Below are 21,322 nucleotides of genomic sequence, written 5' to 3'. Positions count from 1 at the left end.
GGTGGGTGCCGTTCTCTGCAGGCACGAGCAAGGGGTGGGCATCTGACTGACACACCAGGCAAAGAAACAGCAGGGTGTCTGGGAGTACAGAGGAATGCCACAAAACCAGACAGTAGGGTACAGAAAGCTTCCAAGAGAAAACCAGGGAGGGAGCCTGCAGCAGAAGCAGGAGTCAGGAAGATGGGAACTGAGCTGTAAGCCCAGCACGAGCGAAGCCAAAGACCAAGGCCTCAGTGAGCTCTGAGAGCTGCGTGGACTTCCAGCCGACTGGAGAGTGTGGGCAGGCAGGGGCGGGGGAGATTTCTGAGGCTGGGCATGGGCTATGACACAGAGCCTTGCCAAGTACAGGGCTTTGGACCGTATCCCGCAAGGAACAGGATACTACAGGATGGTCTTAGGCAAGGCAAAGACACGATCTGGGCCTTCGACGGTCTGGGTAGGAGTTGATGGCAGGTTGGTCCTTTAAAACTCCATGGGCCTCAGTTGCTGTGGGTATAAAATGGAAATAGCACGGGCACCTGGCTGACTCGGTCACGGAGTGAGCGACTCTTGATCTTGGGGCTGTAAGTTCAAGCCCCACGTTGGGTGTAGAGATTCCTTTAAAAACTAAAATCCTGAATAAAATGAAATGGGAAAATCACACCCCCGTCCTGGGTGGGTCAACGGCTTGCAAGACAGCCTGCCTATACAATAGCCAGGATATAGTAGGTGCTCAGTAAACATGACTTGCCGGACTTCGAAGCCGCACAGGCCCCACGGGGAGCTCACAGTCTTCTCCAACTCGACACACACAGAATTGGCCCCCTGGGCCTGCTCGTCCTCCTCGATCTCCTGTTTCAGCGAAAGACACCCCCATCCCCCTGCTTCATTGCAGCCCTCACCACCTCTCCGTGCACCCTCTCATCCCTCCCGCCAAGATGGCAGCCCTAGCCTTCCCACCACACGGGTCAGATGCTGGACGCGGGCAGCAGGAGGCCAGAGGCTCCGGGGGCCGCAGGAACAGGGTGCAGCCGAGACACGGAGGGAGGACATGCAGGGGGGGTCATGAGCTCCCAATCCCATCAGGCTGCCCGATCCAAACGCTAGCTTTGCCATCAGCCGGCTGTGCGACTCTGGGCAGGTCAGAGCCGTGTGCCTGACTCCAGTAGTCTGTAACATGGAGATGGTAATGAGTAACCTAATAATTAATTAATAAATGGTTTCATTTATAATTGTGTTACTTATACTATACTATATAATTATAATTATATTATTATAATTGTAATATATATTATATATGACTATATAATTATAACTATATAGTTATACTATACTCTTAATTATTTATTATATACTTATATATTTGGTTATATTTTAATTACAATAACATAAAATAATAGTGATGCTAATTATCAGTAATATTGGTAATAGCCTACTTCCGTAGCCAGCTGGAGAGATGAGAGAAGTCCACGGCTGTAAAGTGCCTTGGACAGCGTCCAGCATGCGGTAACTCTGAGACCACGTATGCACCGTCTATGTGGCGAGCAGATCCATAGAGAGGGTCTTCAAGGCCCCTCTGAGCCCTGACATTCTTTTTTTTTTTTTAATTAATTTATTTATTTGACAGACAGAGATCACAAGTAGGCAGAGAGGCAGGCAGAGAGAGAGGAGAAAGCAGGCTCCCTGCTGAGCAGAGAGCCCGATGTGGGGCTCGATCCCATGACCCTGGGATCATGACCCGAGCCGAAGGCAGAGGCTGACATTCTGCAGCTTACTAAATATTTGCCCTAGAGCAGAGTGAAAAGCAACAGCTCCTCAACGCTGTGCCCACTGAGCCGTCGGACCTCCCCACCGGGACAGCAAGCTCCCTAGCCGCCTCCTGTCTGTCTGTCTGGAGCAGGACTGAGGCATCGGTTCCAGGCAAGAAAGAAGGTCTATCCAGTTCATGCTTTGATTACCATGTCCTTGAGGAGTTCCACTTGTCGTTCTGTAGCACAAAGCAATTCCCAGGGAATCAGGGTAACAGACTTTAAGTTCCCATGTCCTTGAAAAATGCAGCCACCGCGGGGTTGAGTTCTGTAGGAAACCCGGCTCATGCCCGCGTGGACCACTGCCTGGGGCCACGCCCACTAACCTTGAGGTCTCCGTTGAAACGAGTAGCATCTGCTCCTTGAAAGGATCAAAAACTGTGGCTCTCTGTGTTAACGAGGAACTCAGGGAGGCTGCTGAGCCGACCCCTGACGGGGAGCTCTGAGGTCAGGGAAGGCTGTGTCTCCTCCAGGGCTGGTCGAGCCCATACACGAAACTCAACGGAAACCTCTCAGGGGAGTTCGCCTTCCCGAGGCCTGTTTCTTAAGTACAGGCGAGGGCTTTCGGTACCATTCAGCTGATAGTCTTAGCCTCCTCCCCGCGCGGCGTGCTCCACCCTGTCATCCCTCCCGCCCTGAAACGTCCTGTGCTGCTTCTGTCTGTGAGGTAGCGCTTGTCAACATGCGGATTTGGGGAAACTTCCCGGCCGCTGCTTGTTTATACTATACCGGACACAGGCAAGGCCCAGTGGGCGAGCAGATCGGGCCGTTGCCAAAGCACCAAGAACCCCAGGACCCGCAGAGGCACTTGCCCTTCAGTTAGGTTGTGAGCTCCGTGTCCAAGTGTGGCTCGTCCTTCTCTGGGAAATGCATCGCGCCCGTGCGGTCCATCCCCACCCTCTAACACACTGAACACGCTGGGCTCCCTCTGTGCCTAGATCAGGGGCCAGCACGGGGGGTTAGGTGAGGACTGGCCCCAGGGCTGCTGGCCACCTCGGATCCAGGGCCATCCGGGTTTCCGATGGATTCTCTGTGCCCGACACAGTTAGGACCTGTGACAGCACGGCTGGCCCTTGCCTGACACCCAGGCTGGGCTGTGGTTCGCGGGAAGCACGTTGTTCCCGAAAGCTCCCCGGTGTCCTGAGACTTTCTCCTTATTCTTTCTTTCCTATGTTTCCCTTCCGGGCTTGTTTCTCCGGGCATCATACTCAGCCTGTCTGGTGTTCTGTGAAATCTCAGCGGAAACTCTTGTTTTCCAGTTGAAAAATCTCGATTCTGTTTCGCAGAAGAGTCCCTGGGGCAGACTCTGGGTGGGATTCACCCACGGACCAACGGACCGTATTTCTACTAAAAATATGATTCCATCCCAAGAAATAGGTTTCAAAGGTTTGAAGAAAAACTACTTTTAGATTTCAAAGAACAAGAGTATGTTGATTTTCTTATCTGATACGGCTTTAATTTTCATCAGGTTGACATTCTGTGGTAAGTGTGTGGTTAACTCTTTCATGTGCAGAAGCTTATTGAACTGAGAAGGCTCCCAGGGCAGAAGAGAACCCCCCCTGCCCGTTTCATTCCGGCATTTGAGATCCCCAGACAATGTCCCTGTTGATTCAGAGACAGCTGCTGGGAAGACTATTTCTGGTTCCCTGCCTCCTTCCTCCCTTCCAGGGTAAACAGAAAGTAACTGGATTCTCACCCCACCCCCGCTTCTTTTTTTGGCCTTGGTAACAGTGTGCAGGAAGGTGTGAGCTGTCCTCCAAAGGGTCTCACCCCGTAAGTCACTCATTTCTGGGTTGTGGGAACTGACCCTGTGGCTTGCCAGGTCCAGCCAGACATCAGAAATAGTGGATCTGGGGGCACCTGGGTGGCTCAGTGGGTTAAAGCCTCTGCCTTCGGTTCAGGTCATGATCTCAGAGTCCTGGGATGGAGCCCCGCATTGCATCAGGCTCTCTGCTCAGCGGGGAGCCTGCTTCCCCCCACCCACCCCCGCCTGCCTCTCCTCCTACTTGTGATCTCTGTCAAATAAATAAAATCTTAAAAAAAAGAAAAAGAAATAGTGGATCAGATAACACACATGAGTCACAGACCATCAGTGTTCCTGACCGCAGGTGTGTCCATCTGCTCTGAGATATTTCCCCTCAGAACACACAGCCGCCCCCCTTGGTCCCCTGGGGACCCTGCACATTTTCTTTGATGGCACTCACTTCTTTTAACCCTGCGACCCTGGAGTTCCCAGCCCTTTGATGCTGAACTTTGCTCCTGCCACGTTCCCCTCTGCATTTATGCCTGCCCAGAGAAGATGGGTATTTGTTGGAATAAATACACAGTATTGCCGATGCCAAGACGCCCACACATTTGTTCAGTGCCTCCTGTTGCCCACGTTCATGAAATAATTTATTTACTTATTTTTAAAAGATTTTATTTATTTATTTGGCAGACAGAGATCACAAGTAGGCAGAGAAGCAGGCAGAGAGAGGGGGGGAAGCAGGCTCCCCGCTGAGCAGAGATTCCCGATGCGGGGCTCGATCCCAGGACCTGGGGATCATGACCTGAGCTGAAGGCAGAGGCTTTGACCCACTGAGCCACCCAGGCGCCCCTCATGAAATAATTTAAATAAATAACAGGTGATGTGGGCAGCCAACAACAACCAGAAACGACTGGGAGTATTCAGACTAAACAGTGGTGATGGGATGGAAGTGGACCCTGTTTTAACCTATTTGAAATCCATTATAAGGTCTGCATGTGAACCTAGGTGAGAAGAAGGAAAGTCACAGAGAATGATCATAAACAGTTCTTAGAAGATGAATTCAAAGAAATTCCATTTCCTCATTCTGACACAATCAAGGTTTAAGTAATTAACATTTTAAATATTTTTTTCCAGTTCACAAAGTAACCTGACATATTTTATCGTTTGGTCCTGAAAACAGCACTGCCCGAGGGGTAATAAGCAACAGTGAGAATGTGCGGGGCAATTTACAGAGTTCAAGGTCCTTCTCTCACTCACACACACGCATGCGTTTCTGTTACTCACACCCTTGCAAACCACACGCAAGCAACACATTCAACACGTAGTCCCTGAACACAATCGTCCCTCTGCCGGGGTGACCTCGTCGGCTGAACCTGCCAGGTGAACCCAATCTGCCCCTTAAACACGGTACGGTCGAGAGCGGCCTTCCTTACCCGGCTCCCAGAGAGGGAGCAGCTCCCCACCAGGGCACGGCACGTCAGGAGGCCCCGAAGACCAAGGAGCATGGGGAAAGGCAGTGACATTGGAGAGACTAAGAAGCTCCTGCGGTCATGTTTAGTCAGTGACCCCGAGGAACCTGCCCCCTGCCGATGGATGCGCAGACTCCATCTCCAAACTTGAGCAGTGGAATACCCTAGTACGTCCCAACAACAACTCCGCGCGCGTCCCGCAAACCCACTTTCTGGATCCTCCTGAGGTCCGGAATGCGGCAGGGGCAATGCTGGGAGCCACAGGGCTGGGAACGCGGGGGCACAGGGCTAAAGGCTTCTTGTCAAAATCAGAGGTTAATCATGGGGCCAGAGAACATACTAGAAATCACCTCCAGGCCATTGACTCCACTGCAGGTGCAACTGGTTCTGTAATTTAGGGTGCTTGATTTGGCAACATTCGAAGGACACGTCGGAGGGGTGGGGAGATGGGAGGTAGAGCAGGGTAGTAAGACGCGGCCGCTATGACAGATGAGCAGAGGGTGAAGGTCATGGACGTGAGAGGAGGCACATACAGGAGGCACTGAGGCGGCAGAAATCGTGACTCTTGGGAAGTGATTCCGAAGGGGGGCAAGGAAGGGGTGGCATTTAAAGAGGGTGCTGGAGTGCCAAGCTTAGGTGACACAAGGGATGGGAATGGAAGGATCAGGAAGACAAGCAGGGACAAGAGGAGGAGCAGAGGACTGTCTGTGTTTGCTTTCGTGCCTCGTAATTCTGAGATGGTTGTAGAGTCCCATGCAGTCGTGAGCGGTACCACAGAGAGATGCACTATGGCCTTCACGCGCTTCCTTCCGTAACCACAGCGTGACGTCACAACCAGGAAACTGACATTGGTACAACCCATCAATCTGATTCAGATTTCGCCAAACTGACATGAAGGGTGTCCGTTGTATTTAGTTCCTGCAACTTTATCCCATGTGACCGTCACCGCAGTTAAGACGTACAGGAGCTCCCATCACAAGCGTCTCTCCTGAGCTACCCTTTGTAGCCACAACCATCTGCCTCCTTCCCTCCGAATCCCTGGCACTGTACCAGATCCATCAGTGTATTTTTGTCATTTTAAGAATGCTATGGGATGGAATTATACAAAATTAACTTTTGAAATTGGATTTTTTTTTCTCATTCAACACAATTCCCTTGAGATCCATCTTTCTGCATTACTAGCTGGAATTTTCCTGTAAAAGACAGCTTTCTCCCCTCCCCAGTCCCATGGTATCTCCATGGATTGCTATCTTTTAAGATAATTTCATCATTTTGTTACTTTAATCATGGGCCCTTTTGGATTTACCAGACCTACTATCCTATAACCTACAAGCAGGGATAGTTTGTAGTTCCTTTACTTCCCACTGTTATGCCTTTGCATTCCTTTATCTGATTGCATTGGCTAAAACTTCAATGGCAATGTTAAGCAGAAGAAGAAATAGTACCTTGACCTAGAAACAAAGATTATTTTTTTTAAGATTTTATTTATTTATTTGATAGACAGAGATCACAAGCAGGCAGAGAGGGAGGCAGAGAGAGAGGGAGAGGGAAGCAGGCTCCCTGCTGATCTGAGAGCCCGATGCGGGGCTCAATCCCAGGACCCTGAGATCATGACCCGAGCCGAAGGCAGTGGCTTAACCAACTGAGCTACCCAGGCGCCCCAGAAACAAAGATTTGAAGAGAGTTGAAGCACTGGAAGTGGAAAGGTAAAAGGGCCGTTATGTTGTTAAGTTATGTATGTTACTTTTCTGGCCCCACCAGCGCTCAGGGCTGGAGGCAGGAATCTGGATGAGGCAGCACAGCATCCTTGTTAAGAACGTGGGCTCTGAAGCCTGCCTGCGACTCCCAGCTCCTGGGTCCTCTAGCTTTGTGACCACACTGGGCCACTACAGGCAGTTTATTGAAACCTTTCAGTGTCTCATCTGTAAAATGGCAGTAACAATTACAATATTTATTTCACAGTAGAATTGAATTAGTTAATGTGTGTGAAGATGTTAGAACAGCTTTTTGAGCTTGGTAAGAATTCAGTAAGTGGCTAAGTCTTCCTTTATCATGTGGAAGCGCTCAGCACAGAGGTAAGACTTGAAATGATGAGTCTCCCAAGAACAGAATGGTGAGAGCATTGGGGAAGCCTCTGCTGAACGCTTCTGGACACTTTCTGGGACTCTGATGAATGCTATCCTCCTCTGAATCCCGCTCTGAACATGCAAAGAACATCAGACAAATTCCAATAGTGGGACATCCTCCAAAATACCCAACCAGGATTCCTCAGAGCTGTGGAGGTCATCGAAAACAAGGGAAGTGGGGGAAACTGCCACATAATCCTCATAGCCGAGAGGAGCTTGAGGGGATATGACAACTCAGTGAAATGTGGAATCCTGCATAGGATCCTGGAACAGGGAAAGAACAGTGGGGAAAAACAGAGGGAATCCGGGTAATGTATAAACTGTAGCTAATAACAAAGTTAATGGTTACTAGTGGTGACAAAGGTACCACACTAAGATACCCATAATAGGAAAAGCTCGGGTCAGAGGATGTATAAAACAAGAGGGAAGTGAGCATTCAGGGAAAGAAAGCCAAAGAGATGAGGAACCAGGGGGTCATGGTGTCTTACAATATCGTGAGTGAAGTTTCCAGAAGGAAGGGCTAAAGGAACCAGATGCTCAATGAACGAACTTTGAGGCAAACGAGCGTCGCTGGGTTGTTGACTCATAGCTTTCTTGGTGTGATCTGAGAAAAGAACATCATCCCAGTGCAAGCAGTAGGCATGCTAAACAGTTGTGGAGTGAGCGGGGCAGGGACCATGCAGGAACCACGAATGCGCGACTCCCGTGAGAGAACAGGATTCCGGGGGAAGGACACGAAGAGTCATGCCTGGAGGGGCTGTAGGCACCTGGGATGCTTCCAGGCTCAGGAGGTGATGGTGAGACCGGGGATGCCAGAGAGGGGCGGCGGTTGGGGCACAGCTCCAGAGGCAGCGGAGGGGCTGTGACCCGAGCCACACCATGTTGGCTTGGCGAAACCAGGAATGTGTTTCACGTGGAGAGACAGAAGGAAGAGGCTATGCTGACTTAAAGGGGGTGTGATGGGGAAATGGGGGGAAACACAGAGAAAGCTGAGGAAGTTCAGAGATGAGAGGACAAATAAAGAGTAAGTGAGAAAGGGCGATCGAGCCAACACTCATGTGGACCAACTCTTCAGTGTCGCTAAGGTCGGGCGACGGTAGGACTGCAGAAGTACAGCCAAATCGTTTGATTTCAACTTCTCTCTTAACCTACGCCGTTCACTCTTAACCTCCGTTTCCTTATCTATGAGTGAGATGCCATTCTTTTCAAAGGGATGGTATGAAAAATCTTGGGTAAACTTAAAAAAAAAAATATGTGCCTAAAGATAACATTATAATTTTCAAGCTAGTAAACCCCAACCCAAGGATCCCCAAATTCTCATAAACTTCACCCAACTATCAGAGCGAGCCTCTGGTTCCAGTATCTTCCTTCTAGCCTCCCGCTGGAGGTAAACGAGCTTCAGGCAGTGTGAAATTTGACCAGCGATCTTGGAGGAACGCTTCCCACTCCCTCTTCCAGGAAGACCATCGCAGGGGACGAGGGGACAGAGTGAATGGTCAGTGGAACAGGAAGAGGACTCAGGTCTCTGACACCCAGAGCTGACTTGCTTTCCCTCAACATTAGGGGGTAGACACGAATAGGACAGTAAACTCTCAACTCGAGATCATTGTGCTCAATACCTGACATTTTATTTTTATTTTTTTTAAGATTTTATTTATTTATTTGACAGAGAGAGATCACAAGCAGGCAGAGAGGCAGGCAGAGAGAGAGGAGGAAGCAGGCTCCCTGCTGAGCAGAGAGCCCGATGCGGGGCTCGATCCCAGGACCCTGGGATCATGACCTGAGCCGAAGGCAGAGGCTTTAACCCACTGAGCCACCCAGGCGCCCCAATACCTGACATTTTAAAATGAGGACAAAAATTTCTCTTCTGGAAGATGGTCACATCTTAACCTACCGACACTCATTTCTGTTGACTGCACCAGCCACTCTCTTGTCCCCGCTGGGTTCCTGCACGTCTCTGATCCCTTCTCTTCCATTCCTGACCTCTGCAAATCGATGTCCAGTGCTACTGATCTTCCCACCCCCCCCACCCCAGCTACCTATCGCCTCTGCTCCTTCCCATTCCCAGATTCCTCTTGGCTCCGACCCAGCCTATTGTAGTGAATCTCCCAACTCCTTACTCAAACTGTGACTGGAACAGCAGCAGAAAACCCGGAAATGAGGATTCTATGGCCCTGCCCCAGGCCTCCTGGATCAGTGTTTGCATTTTAATAAAGTCCCCCCATGACTCAGATGCGCACAGAAGTTTGAGAAGCACTAGCCTAATTGGCCACCCTGCCTCCTACCTGTTTGCCCCACGGCTGCCCCCAGCTAACCGCATGTTGTTATAGACCTATGAGGTCTACAAAAAGCCACACTTTTTTTTTTTTTGAGAAGGTGAGGGGCGTAGAGGGAGAGGGAGAGAAAATCTTAAGCAGACTCCATGCCCAATGCAGAGCCTGATGTGGGGATCAATCTCACGACCTTGAGATCACGACCTAAGCTGAAATCATGAGTCGGACAGGTAACCAATAGAACCATGCAGGCCCGCCACCATGGGCCCACTTGTTCTTCCCAAGCACAGTTATCACTTTCTATTTTGTGTTAGAATCATATATCTGTCCTACCTTCTTTACTAAATTATAAAGATTGCCAAGGAAGGGACCACGGCTTAATATTTTTAGCTATCCTCCAGGGTCATAAATACTCAGAAGCCATTCACCGGAGGGAAAGTCCACAAGGGACCAAAGTTAATTCACATTATTCATCGTACACAGAATGTCATTACCAAACAAAACAAAAGGGAAAAGAATCAATTATCAATATGCTCTGATAGTAGCTTATACTGCATCTTTCTGGTACCTACTAATTTGTAATATTTATTTAATATCTGCTTTAACACAATATCTATCTAGAATATAAGTTCCATGAGAGAAAAGGCCCGCCTTCACCACTCACTCTGCTCTCCAGGCCTCAGCAAGAGCTCAACACGTGGTGGGTGTCATGTATGGTCTCTTACACCACACGATCCATGGTAGAGCAGACGAGTCCTATCGATAACGCCCTTGAAAGTTGGGAACAGAAATGCCCTGTGATCCAGCAAGGGCACTACTGGGTACTGACCCAAGGAGTACAAAAATGCCACTGCAAGGGATGCGCCCAGAGAGTTACAGCAGCAGCATCCGCCATGGCCAAACCATAGAAGCTTCCCAGGTGCCCACCACCGATGAGTGTGTAAAGAAGACGTGGTGTGTACATGGAGCCGCAGAAATACTGAAATCTTGCCTTTTGGAACATGTAGCTTGAAGCCTCCTGGGTCTTAAGGCAGCTCCTCCCGCTGGTTCCTGCTATCCTGCGTCTTGAGCACTTGGAGCCCTGCTCCTGCGGGGAAACCAACAGTGTCGTCCTCGGGGCGCTCTTTTCTCTACGATTCTGCCCTCTTCCTTCTTGTTCTTTTCCGACACGTTTCAGTTTTTACTTGGTAGCATTTTCTGAAAGTAAAAGTGAGGTTTTTTGTTTTTGTTTGTGTTTTTGTTTTTTAATGCAGAAATGAAAGCCTCAGTACTGGGCGTTCTCGTGATTCCTGTCCTATCACCTTGAGCTGTGCGCTTTGGACAATTTGCTAAAGTCCTCTAAATCTCAGTCTCCTGCTCTGTGTAAGGTGGGGACGGTAAAATCCACCTTTCAGGGCTGTTGTGAGCTTTAAAGGTAAACTAAACAAAGAAGCAGCACACAGGCAAGGCTCAGATATCATATGTCATATATATACTAAATATATATATACATATCTATCTATCTATATCTATCTCAAAATGGAAGATCTGAGCTCTCTGACTTCTTCAAAGATAATGATCTCAATTAAACCACAACATTTTGCGAACACTTCCCAGTGACCCAGATAGCTTAGATGTAGCTCTACCCCTCAGCAAGAGAAAGCCTTCCACCACTGGGTTGAAAGCACCCACATTCCTGAAGATTCTGATTGTACGTGATGGGAAAGCACTGACCTACGAATCAGGGGTCCTGCTCTCTTGCCAGGCTTGCCACAACCTGAAGAATAACACACAGCCTCAGTTTCCTTACCTACAAAATGTGTGGATGGACCTAAATAATCTCGGGGTCTCTCTCGGCTCTCAGATCCTAGGATCCTATTAAGAGGAAAATTTGACATGTCCTATGATGTTTTATTTTGTACCAAACACGTCCTTTCTATGAGGCCCAAACTGCTGGATGGGTTTGCTAAGGAAGTCGGAGACTATCTTTGGCATTAGGTACAATTTGGGGGATTTTTCTTAGATCTGACGTCGGAAATGAATGATGTTAGGTCAAGAACCAGATTCTTTATCAGGTACACCGAGCTCTCGATGTACTTCTGTGTCCTTTGCGTAAGCTTAGTAAATCATAATCTAGAAGTTTCTGTGCTTAGTCCATTGTTCTGCTGGAGAAAAGGAAGGCCCAAAGATGAAGCCATCTACTCAGTGCTGGCTGGGCTGTGGGTAAACATCACTTGACCTTGATTCGCCCACTGAGAAAAGAGTCTTATCTCAGACTCTGTCCACATCCTTTTGAATCCTCTTTCTTTTCCTTGTCTTTCATGTTGCTCACATTGGCCACAAGGGCCAGAAGGCTTCTCTTTCATTTTGAACAACATCAGAGAAGAAAAACAAATCACCTAGCCCACAACTGTTTCTCACCCACCCACCTTCCCTCCTGCCGAGTACATTTTCACGGCGTCATCTTAGATACTGAGGAAGGCCCCTGGTCGTAAACAGGATCACCAGCGCCTGAGCCCTCTCCGGGTCCACCAGGGGCAGGTGCATGCCTCGGAAAGGGGCGGATGGAGAGGGGAGACGTGGCAGCCGCCGGTACTGTGTGGTTGTGGACCCCACAGCATCTGCGAGGGTGTCAGAAATCCTCTTAGCCTGCCTGTTTGCCTTATTGAATCCAAACGCACATTTTAATAAGACCCCCCCGGCGACCTGTGTGCACAGTAACATTTGAGAACCACGCCCAAGGAGGACAGCAGGGACAGTCCCACTGTTTGTACAGGATCCGCCTTAGACGGGACTCTCTCAGATCAGAGGATCGGTGGCCAAGCAAGTGGTAGTATTTCTGGTTCACTCGAGGGACCCAAAAATATCAGCAGAAGACTCGTTTTGATTCTATTCCCCTTTCCAAAACGAAAGGGGGAAAGATATAGGAGCGGACTGGGGGAGTGGAGCTGAAGGCGTGTGGGGAAGCGAAATAAAGCGGGGGTCAGCGTTCCGCACCCAAGCAGGAACCCCCGTCTGCTCACACCGTTCTCACTGTGTGCTGGGGCCCCTGACAGGACGAAAGTGCCTCGTTCCACCAAGTTTCTTATCTCGTATTTGAAACCCAAGCACTAGAAGCGGCACCGGTGTCCTCCTGGGAACAGGGGTGCGTAGTTGATGGGAGGGCCTAGTGCTTGAGAGACCAGATGCCTGAGAGACAGAAAAGCTGGTTTGATCCTGATTCTGTCACTGTGCAACCTTGGTTGTCATTCTTGTCCGCAATGACCCGAGAACCACAAATGCCTACTCTTTCCCCGCCTGGCAGGGGCCGTGGCGAGATGGGGAAGTTGAGCCTCCGGCAATCCGCTGGAGGGAAAACAAAACCCAAGATAACAACAGTGAAAAGAGAAGAGTGGCTTACGGTTCCTCACTCTCACCCAGACCTGTCCGGCTGTACAAGGCAGAGCAAGGAAGCTCTAGTTGCCGTCACCAAGGTCCCAAAAGCACCCAAGGGGGGTGTCGCACTTCAGTAGAGCAGAAGTGCCTGGAGGCAACAGATCTGCAGATACCCCAGGGGAAGATGCCCCCGACTCTGCTTCGGGGACAGTGACGAAGGTGAAGTGTGGGAAGGAGAAACACATGGCATCCGGCCTGTGTCTTTCAAATCACCATTCAGAGCAAAATTCCAAAACAAGCTGTGGAACACTTTCAGGGTCAGAAAAGCTTAATTTGACTCCCTCTTAGTACACGACAAAGCCCTTGGGATTTTCAGGATTAATAACAGGCGCTGTCTCTTTTCCCCTCTGCGTACGCAAAAGTACAAGAGCTAAAAGGCAAGGCCACATGGATAACACCCCCCTGCGCCTGCCCAGGACTCCCCTCCTCCCAGCCCCATTTTTCAAGCTCGGAGCATTTGCCGCCACATTCCAATGTCCAGTTAGTAATCTGAAATTTTCCACCACTCCAGAGGAAGCAGACACTTGAGTCTCGGGAGAGAAAACGACATCTAACTCCAGAATGAGACCAATACCAAAAAATTACACAGAGGAAACTTCCCCTATCCACCTTCTAAAGAAAATTCTGGAAAGAAAAAAACAAAAAGAAAGAAAAGGAGAGAAGAGGAGAGGAAAAAGAGAAACGAGAAAAGGACAGTTGTGTTTGCTTCCAAGGCGTCCAGGCCCACTGTGGTGGGAGCCAGAAGAACAGGTGCAACTGAGAACACAGAACAGTTTCTTTGTTTTAAAAAGTCAGAGCTGCCGGTAGAAGCAAGAAACGTATCTGGAAAGGGAAAAGCTCCTGTTAGCTGAATTTCAAGAACGGATATTCCAAATATTTAGTGAGCAAACTTAGGGAATGGCCGTGGCTGCCGTGCTGTGTGGGGAGCAGGTCTGTAAGTGATCGTTGGGGGGAAAGTATTTAAAGACATGGGGCCGCGTCGCATACCCTGAACGCTCCTTCCTTACTCCTGCGCACGACTTCAGAGTAGACAGTGGTTTTTATTCTTCTTCTGTTTTCTAGATGTTTTACTGCTGCTGTTTTTGTTTTGTTTTTTCTTTAATGATACCTAGGAGGGCTAAAAATACCCCAGACTTACTCCTGTTAGACTAAAAAGAAGGAGTGTTTCAGGGTCGTCTTTCCCACCTGCTCATACCTCCCACCTTCCTCAGATGCCGCTGCAACACCCTTGGCAAGGCTTTCTAGGGAAAAGGATTATAGCCAAGTTCCTCACCTGTTCTTAGCTATAGACCACAGCGTTTCAGGGTTTCTAAATTCCAGGAAAGGGGCTTCTTTGAAAATAAAGTCTGTGGGAAAAAGAAATTCTGGAAGTTCCCTTATCCCCACATGACGGATGTCCTCAGATAGTCAAGCAAATTGTGATGACTCTGGGAATTTCCATGGTCTTATTTAGAAGAGCACATCATTGTGTAATTCAACAGTTTTTAAGGACACAAAGTTGCTTCAAAGGCAATTTGCCCTAAAACAAGACTTAGGTGTTTAGAAGCATTCTTGGTTCCTGATTACGTCATCAGAATCCAAATGCATCTGAGGTCAGTCCTTGATTATTTGTGCTAATGAGTCATTACAAGAGTTGCTAAGTATACTTCTTACTGATTTTCCTGCGGCCAAACTATAGAGAAATGCCGTTCTCAAGTGTACAACTTGATGAGTTTTGCAATGCACACACCCACATAGCCGACATTTCCATCACCGCCAGCTTGCCGCCGACCCCACACACCACAAGCAACCGGTCCTCTGATTTCTTTCTGTATCTAGTCCTGTCTTTTCTCGAACTTCCTACAGACGGAATCAAACCGTGTGTATGATTTTGTGCATGTCCTCTTTCATTCAACACAGTATTTTTGAGATTATTTAAAGCCACTATAAGTATCTTGTATAAGTTTCTTGTAAACCTGCGCTTTCACTCCGCTGAGATAAATAATCGGAGCGGAGTGGCTGGATCCTACGATGGGCAGAGACACAGTTACCTTCCCTTAAAAACCAAAAACCAAACAACTCTCCGCTCTCCGAGGAACGGTATCATTTCACACTCCCGCCGCCCCCGTGAAGAGCGCTCCGGTACCTCTACCTCCTCCCTTCTGTCATTATGTCAGTCTTACCTGTTCTAATGGAATATTCCGTGCTCGTCCCCCACGTGCTTTTCTTGCTGTCTATCGATGTGAGGCGTCCTTCCTCGTGTTTACGGATAATCCTCTGTCTGCCTTGGAAGAGAGACTTGTTCCGGTCTTTGCCCATCTGTTTATTGGGTTGTTTGCCTTTTAGGATTGATTTCTAGTTCTTTCAAGAATGTGGACACGGTTTTTTTGTCCGAGGTGTGTGTTGCAAACATATGCTCCCGGTCTGTCACTTATTTTTTCATTTTCTTAGTGTCTTGGGATGACCAGAAGTTTCTGATTGACATTTTGTTTACAGTCGGTACGTTGTGGGTCTTCTCTAGGAAATCCTGGCCTATCCCTAGTTTGCAAAGCTGTTTGCCTTCATGGACCCTTAGAAGCTTGATAGTTTCAACTTTTATGTGTATACCTAAATACACATTTACCTGGATAAATCTAGGGTATGGATTTTTTGTGTTTAGGTATATAATAAAATTAATTTTTTTATGTGAAGTAAGCTTCTTTTCCCCCATAAATTTATCCATTTGTCCCAGAGCATTTGCTGAGATTTCCTGCCCTCATTGATCTGCCCTAACATATTTATAAAACAATTAGCTGAATGTACATGTATTTCTAGTCTTTATCTTGTGTCCCATTGTCTATCTTTCTACCACAATATACTATAGAAAATCTTGGTATCTGATTATGTGAACTCTCCAAATTTGTGCATTCTTTTTAAGATAGGCTTAGAAATTCTGGTCTGTTGTATTTCCAAAGAGGTTTTAGAATCAACTTGCCAAATTTCTACAAAAAAGTGTATTGGATTTTTAAAAATTGTAACTGCATTGAATCTGTCAATCAACGTAAGGTGAACTGATGTCCTTTTTAAAAAAAATGAATCCGCCAATCCGTAAACATTGTACATTTTTCCATTTATGTAGTTCTTTAATTTATGTTGGTAATGTTTCAGAGTTTTCAGTTCAAGAGTCTTACATGTTTTTGGTAAATTTATTCATGAGTATTTTATTTTTTGATGCTATCATAATTGAAATTGTTTATAAATTTTTAATTTTCTAATTGGTCGCTTCCAATATACAGAAATAACTGCCAGTGATTTTTTTTTTAAGATTTTATTTACTCAACAGACAGAGATCACAAGTAGGCAGAGAGGCAGGCGGAGAGAGAGGGGGAAGCAGGCTCCCCGCTGAGCAGAGAGCCCAATGCAGGGTTCGATCCCAGGACCCTGAGATCATGACCTGAGCGGAAAGGCAGAGGCTTAACCCACTGAGCCACCCAGGAGCCCCACTGCCAGTGATTTTTGTATATTAAGACTGCTAAATTTATCAAATTATAGTAGTTATTTTTCAGATTTCTTAGTAATTTTATAAAGCAATCAAGTCATATGTGAATACTATTTATTTTGAAATCTACTTTTTTTTTTTTTAAGATTTATTTATTTATTTATTTGATGGAGAAATCACAAGTAAGCAGAGAGGCAGGCAGAGAGAGAAGGAAGCAGGCTCCTCAGGGAGCAGAGAGCCCGATGCGGGGCTCGATCCCAGAACCCTGGGATCACAACCCGAGCAGAGGCTGAAAGGAAATTCTGAGCTGAGCCACCCAGGCGCCCCTGAAATCTACTTTCTGATATTAATGTAGCCGCGCCCATTTTCCTATGTAGATCTCTGCATAATATATCTTTATATATACTTTATTTTCAATCTATTAGTGCCTTTGTATTTAAAGTATGCTCCCTTGTAGACAGCACAGGGTTGGGGGCCTGCGGTTTTATCCGTCTGAAAGTGCCTATCTTTTAATTTATGTGTTTGGAGTATGCTTCATACAATTGCCGATATGGTTGGCTTTAGGTCTTCCCTTTTGCTACGCTGTTTCCCAGGTGTCCCATTTGGTTTTATATTCTTCCATTCTTCCTTTTCTCTCTTAATTTTGGCTAAGCAAGGGGTGCCTGGGTGGCTCAGTCATTAAGTGTCTGCCTTCAGCTCAAGTCATGACCCCAGGGTCCCGGGATCGAGCCCCGCATCGGGCTCCGCCCTCAGCAAGAAGCCTGCTTCTTCCTCTCCCTCTCCCCCTGCTTGTGTTCCCGTCTCTCGCCGTATCTCTCTCTGCCAATAAATAAAATCTTTTAAAAAAAATTTTTGGCTGACAATAAAAGTATTTTAATACTCTATTTTTTGTTTCCTAGTGCCATTTAAGCTACACTCTGTGTTGTTACTCGCCAGCTTCCCTGAGCTTTCAGGGAGGCATCCCTAACTCACCACGCTCTCCTTGGATTTAGTATTACACCGTTCTGCATACGAGAACTATATGATAGAAACATCTACTCACCCCAACTTCTACACTGCACTTGTTGCATATTTTACATTGACATATACAATAACACTCGCCATGAACTCTTATTATTTTTATTTTAAATACTTCTCTTTCAAAGAAATTAAAAGATGATCTTTCCACTTACCTAAATATCTACCAGCACACCACTCTTCCCTGTGGATCTGTATTTCTAACTCTGGTAATATCCACATACCTGAAGAATTTCCTTTCAGCGTTCTCTTTTAGAACACAGGTGTGCTGGTAATACATTCTCTAAGCTTCCATTTATCCAAAAATACATTAATTTCATCTTTGTTTTTGAAAGATTTTTTTTCTAGGTAGAATTCCAGGTTGAGAGGCTTTTTTTTTCTTTTTTTACGACTTTGGATATGTTCTACCATTATTTTCTAACTTGCGTTGTTTCCTTATTTCAGTGAAATAATGTCAGCCATTATTCACTGTTGTTCCCTGTATGTGGTGTGTCCTTTTCCTCTGGCTACTTTCAAGATTTTTCCACTAGCTTTAGTTTTCAACAGCATGGCTATGATGTATCTAGGTTTTTTTTTTTTGTTTTTTTTTTTTAATCATCCTGCTTGGAATTCGTTGCTTGAAGCATCTTAGACCTCTAAGTCAACATTTGTCCTCAAATTTCAGACATTTTTGGCCATTATATCTTCAAATATTTGTTCTGCTCCATTCTTACTCTCCCACTGCTATGGGACTTCAATTAAATATGATAGGCTATCTGATATTAACCCATAGGTCACTGAAGGTCTAGTCAAATTTTTTTTCTGTGCTCATCAGTTCAATAATTTCTATTGCTCTGTCTTCAAGGTCTGGTGAAGCTCTTTTCAGATATTGCAATTTTCAGTTCTAAAATTTTTATTTGGTTCCTTCTTATAGTTTTCATTTATCTTCTGAGATCTCTTATTGATTCACTCATTATGGCCATGTTTCCTTGGAATTGGTAGTTGACAATTTTTTTCTTAAAGGGCCAGAGAGTAAATATTCTCAGCCAGCTAGACATCTAGTCTCTGTTGCAAACACTTAACTCTGTCTTTACCACCCAAAAGCAGCCACAGACCAAATGTAAACAAATAAGTGTGGGTTTGTCCCCATAAATCTTTCTTTATAAAAATGAATGGCGGCCAATTGTCTGCTAATTCCAAAATCTGGGCCATTTTAGATTCTAATTGACTCCTTTAAAAAAAAAAAAAAAAATGGGGTCACATTTTCCTATTTCTTCACATGTCCAGAATTCTTAAAAACTTGCCGGACGTGATAAATCACACATTTTAGAAGGTCTGGAATATGTCACCTTCCTTCCAGAGGCGTTACATTTTGTTCTTACAGGTCCTTCAGTCCCGGGTGCGTCCTGCTGTCTGTCTGCTTTGGTCTTACACTTCATAAGGATGGGTCAGTGTGGGGCAGTGTCCAAAGTCCAGCCATGCCAGCGGCCTAGAGCTCTGATTTCTTCCCTCCTCAGGTCCGTGAGACCACGGCTCTGCTTGGGTTCCACTTTGGTGCCATTTGGTGGGAAAGTGGCCGTGAGGGACTCCACGGCAATGGTGGGGTTCACGTCACAGTTCCCTCTTCTTGAATGATACAGGGCTGCGCTGCCTCTTACTCGATGCCTGGAAACACTTTTTTTTTTGCATATTCTGTCTGGTTTTAAAGTTGTTTTCAGCAGGAGAATAAGTTTGGGTACCAAAATTTTGCCATGGCTGGAAGCAGAAGTCATCATTGACTCCCCCTTCAATGATTTCATCCAGCTCAGGGCACAGCCATTGCTTCTAAGTTGTTGTTGTTGTTGTTAATTGACTTTATGGTTTAAAGCAGTGTTAGGTTCACAACAAAACCAAACAAAGGGTACAGAGATTCTTCACGTACTCTGGACCTCATTCATGCATCGCCCCCCACGTGATCATATTGTCAGCCCCCATCCACTGCCTTTCAGTGGATGAACCCGCACGGACACGCCATCATCACCGGGTCCACAGTAGACATCGGGCTTCACTATTGGTGTCGCGCATTCTGTGGGTTTGGGCAAGTGTATAATGACACGCACCCACCAGTAAAGTATCCTACAGAGTATTTTCACTGCCTTGAAATCCTTTGTATGCTGCCTATTCACCTCTCCCTCCTCCCTAACACCCAGCCTCCAGGATCTTCTTACCGTCTCCATAGTTTTGTCTTTTACAGAGTGTCGTATAGTTGGAACAACACAGAATGTAGCATTTGAAGTTGGTTTCTTTCACTTAGGAATATGCATTTAGGCTTCCTCCATGTCTTTTCATGGCTTGATAGCTCACTTCTTTTTAGCACTGGATACTATTTTATTGTCTGGATGGACCAGAGTTCATGTATCCCTTCACCTACTGAAGGATAGCTACACGTAGCTTCCAAGTTTTGGCAATCACGAGTAAAGCTGCTAGAAACATCCATGTGCGGATTTTTGTGTGGACGTAACTTTTCAATTTCTTGGGTGAATACCAAAAAGTGTGCTTGCTGGTATATGGCAAAGCAATTCACTTTCATACATTAGCTTTGTATCCTGCAGCCCTGCTGAAGTTGCTTATTGGTACCACAAGGGTTTTGTCTATTTTTCTAAATTGTCTACAGAGGCAGTCATGTCATCTGCAAGAGAAAGTTTTACTCTTTCCCAACAACTTTTAATTCCTTTTCTTTTCTAATTGCATTAGCTAGGACTTCCAGCACCATATTGAAAAGTGGTGATGAGAGGGCACATCCTTGCCTTGTTCTTTCATTTTTTAAAAATTATTATTGTGCATATCTTATCTTAGCAATAGATTTACCTTCTGATACTCAAAACATGGGTTGGTACTGATGTACAGCAGGTACCAGTGACTGGTCCTGGGGATACAGGCTGTGAAGAGAGATGACCTCTTGCAGGAGATAAAGGTTAAGGTGAACGTCAGTCCTGCCTCTATCTGAATTACCGTCTCCTTTCCTGGACAGAGGTGAAAAGGAAGGAAGAAGAACGGGCATCTGTTCTATGTCCCTTATGTGTGGGGCGGTCTCCAAGTTACCTTTGCACGTCATTTCATGCAATCTTTAAAACAAACAGTAAAATGGTGATGATCATTATACTACCCCGTTTATGGAAAAAGTGGCCAAGCCTTCGAAAAGTAAGAACAAGGCACTCTAGCTAGTAAGCTGGCAGGGCTCGGATCCGGAAGCTCAATTTTCTCCCCTTTCTACCATTCTACCCCTCTTGCCTTATGGTGATTTTTATGATGATCAGTATCTTTCAGTGTGTATGTTACATGTCCCTTTCCAATCGCTGGCTCTCTGAGCCTTTCATATTATTTCCACTTAGACCCTTCTTGGAGAGAGGTGGGTGAGGGTCCCCCCTCTCCTTGCCCTCTATGATTCAGGAGATCAGGGGTATCCTGAGTCATGGGTGTGGCAAGATCTGGGGCGCAGTGTAAGGACAACACACACTCCGGTGGAGGGACGATGAATGAGCCACCGGCCGACCGTGCTCTGCCAGCAATGGGCGCAGCACCCCGCCTGGATTTGTGCCTGTGCTGGCGAGGGGCGAGGCGGTCAGTGCTGTCTCACCTGTTCCTGTCTCCTGCGATCCTTCCTAGCCACAATCTCCATCCAGCCTGGGGCTTTTCCCTAAAGATCCAATCTCTCAAAGCAGGACTTGTTATAAGATACACAATGGAATCACTTTTCTGATTTGAACAGCACATTTTTTCCCCTTACTACTTGGGCATTTGGCTACTATTTCAGGTGTCCTTGGTGAGAAACCAGTGTCCTTTTTTGAAGGGAGGTGAGAAAGGGTCAGATCCTTGTGGTATGAGAAGGGATCTGGAAAACTCAGAGGTGGGAGGTGGGTGAAAAATACACATTTCCTACTCGCCAGACTTTGGGTGGAGCCCTTTACATATATGTCTCCAAAAAAAAAAAAAAAAAAAAAAAAAGAAAAGAAAGAAAGAGAGAGAGAGAGAGAAAGGAAAGGAAAGAAAGTGGTACAAAATCACTAATTATAG

At 46.6% G+C, this 21,322-nt stretch overlaps 1 protein-coding gene across 3 annotated transcripts in view; it reads left to right on the top strand.

Annotated features, from left to right (window-relative positions):
• IL2RA (interleukin 2 receptor subunit alpha) overlaps positions 1-21,322 on the top strand; it is a 47,843-nt gene that overhangs the window by 10,731 nt on the left and 15,790 nt on the right. The gene's annotated exons all lie outside the window — the stretch shown is intronic.

Source organism: Mustela nigripes, chromosome 6 (assembly GCF_022355385.1).
Source record: "Mustela nigripes isolate SB6536 chromosome 6, MUSNIG.SB6536, whole genome shotgun sequence".
NCBI lineage: Eukaryota > Metazoa > Chordata > Mammalia > Carnivora > Mustelidae > Mustela > Mustela nigripes.
The sequence above is the reverse complement of the archived record's forward strand: the minus strand, read 5'-3'. Positions and strand labels throughout refer to the sequence as shown.